General features: G+C 43.6%; 1 pseudogene; it reads right to left on the bottom strand.

Moving 5' to 3' along the window:
* Positions 1-818: 818 nt before the first annotated feature.
* Positions 819-1,849, bottom strand: LOC114689668 (annotated as a pseudogene).
* Positions 1,850-2,430: the final 581 nt, after the last annotated feature.

Below are 2,430 nucleotides of genomic sequence, written 5' to 3'. Positions count from 1 at the left end.
AAGGTATGTAATTAAAAGGGTAAGAGGAAATTATTTCATGTAAATATCCTCAGCCTTGGCTGTATAGTGGGACCACTTGTATACCATCAAAGATACCAATCTCTGAATTTTTTTTTTTGATGATACATTCTGGCTTTTATTTACAAAGTTATTTTAATTCAATAATTTGATTTTTACCACTTGAGAAGTACATTTGCTTCCCAGTATTGGGTGGCAATGAGGCTTAAGCAGCCTTCCTGACCCTCACTTGCCTCTAACAGAAAGCAATATGGAAACTCAGCAGTAAACATTTGCTACTGCTTATGTAAACTCAGCTCCAAGAGGAAAAAAATGTGAGAACATTTTTAAGTTCTGTTCAGGGCATTCCCACCTCCAGTACTCTACTCTAATAACAGGGTACACCAGCTGTTTTGTCACGGACCAATCAACTCGAAGATGAAGATAACAGTGTTCTCACTGATGCCATTCATAACAAGTTTTTACATAAGTTTTATATCCAAATATGTGCATATAAAACATTTGCACAGATATTAGTGTTAAGAATTAAGAATGCACAGCAACATCCACAAATGGCCTGTTTGTATCCTGAAGCCCTACAAATACTTTTGAGGCTAGAAGATAAAGCCTGGCTACCTATTTAAAAACATGTCATAATCATTGTGTTAAGGAGAGCTCTAGAACTGACCATCTCATGAGAGTCAACCCAACTCCTGTGGCTTCACTACTTTTTACTCCTAATTAAGCTAAGGAGAGACCAATGAATACTACAGTCAGTAATTTACTAAATACTGGTGATTTCTACTAGTCAAACTCAGCTCTGCAAGCCAACAGTTGAAACAGGAGTCTTTCTGAACTCATTGTCCATTAGGAGTCAATTAAAGCCTTCATTTTCCCTGTAGACTTCAATATATGTGGGCCAAACAGGGCTGGCTCTGAGGTGGCCTCTGACTCTGGCTTTGGAATTTCTCTTTCAACTTCACCTTGACTACTGTGTTGATAGCGATAAGCAAACTTCTTTTTCAGAGCCTCTGCTATGAGGGCAGCAGGGTCAGTAGTATCTACTGGCCTAGGCTTGACATCTTTCTCTGACCTCTTGACTGACCGTAGCTTCACACTGTTCATATCTTTAAGGATCTCAAGCAAAAATTTGGCATATCAGGTGGTTTTGGGTGGCTCTTCACCAAAGTCTTTCCAGCATTGAGTCTTTGCTCTCTTCGCTCTTTAATCAGATCAACAGCAGACAATACTTTGGTGGAGCGGTGGGGGTGGGGGTGGGGGAGGGGGAGGAGGAGGGGTGGTGGTGCTACCGTGGAGGAATCTGAGTGACCTGCACTGAGACTCTGCTGCTCCTGTAGGGTCACAATCTTGGCAATCTGAGCTCGAAGGGCAGCGAGCTCATTCTCAAGAGCGGAGATCTTCTGCAAGATCTCCTCACTGGCCAGTGTTGTCTTTGGAGGATGCTCATCCTGAGACAAGTTTGGTAAGGAAACGTGCCTGCTTGGGGGCTTCTCAAAGCAAGGAAGGTCATCCTCGGGGGGAGACTTGGACCTGACCTCTGCCCTGAGTCTTGTTGAGCACTCTCCTTCTTCTGTGGCTACCCATCCAACATCAGCAAACGATGCCACCACATCCTCTCCTGGGTGGGCAGGACTCCCTTCTGTGGCATGGCTGGTAAGCTGAAATTGAAATCTTGGACACTGAATCAGAGATAAGTTGGTACCAATTTTCCTTACGATACTTCGAGATGAACCATATGGTTTTCCAGACCAAAGTACCGACTGCATGCTGACCCCAACTTGCTGAATCACCATCCTCATCAGGCACTTAATCCAGCCCAGCATTTAGGTGTCCACGTTTTCCCAATCTGCAGTTCAAGTGCTTCAGGCATCCAGAGCAGTACATGGTCCATAGAGCAAACTCCGCGGCGCCGCAAGCCAGCACCTTCCCGGCCGACTCAGCCCCCAATCTCTGAATTTTATACCCAGATATTCCAAACTAGATGCCTATTGTGTACTTGATATTGAGTCTTCTTAAAACACCCCTATCTAATTCTTTTTTTTTTTTTTTTTTTTTTTTTTTTTTTTTGGTGTTTTGTTGTTGTTGTTTTGAGACAGGGTTTCTCTGTGTAGCTTTGTGCCTTTCCTGGAACTCGCTTTGTAGACCAGGTTGACCTCGAACTCACAGAGATCCGCCTGCCTCTGCCTCCCAAGTGCTGGGATTAAAGGCATGTGCCACCACTGCCCAGCCCCTTATGTAATTCTATGGTGCATCTAACATGGACAGCTAAGACTGAAAGGAAGCATTGGTTACTAAACTCCAGCAATATCAGTATCCCATGAGGACTTGTTCAAAAAGCAGTGCTCAGAGTACTTGACTGTTTATGATAGGACCTAAGAACTAGCATTTTTAGAGTAGTCTTACATGGTTTTC

This window comes from Peromyscus leucopus, chromosome 3, assembly GCF_004664715.2.
Source record: "Peromyscus leucopus breed LL Stock chromosome 3, UCI_PerLeu_2.1, whole genome shotgun sequence".
NCBI classification, from domain to species: domain Eukaryota; kingdom Metazoa; phylum Chordata; class Mammalia; order Rodentia; family Cricetidae; genus Peromyscus; species Peromyscus leucopus.
The sequence above is the reverse complement of the archived record's forward strand: the minus strand, read 5'-3'. Positions and strand labels throughout refer to the sequence as shown.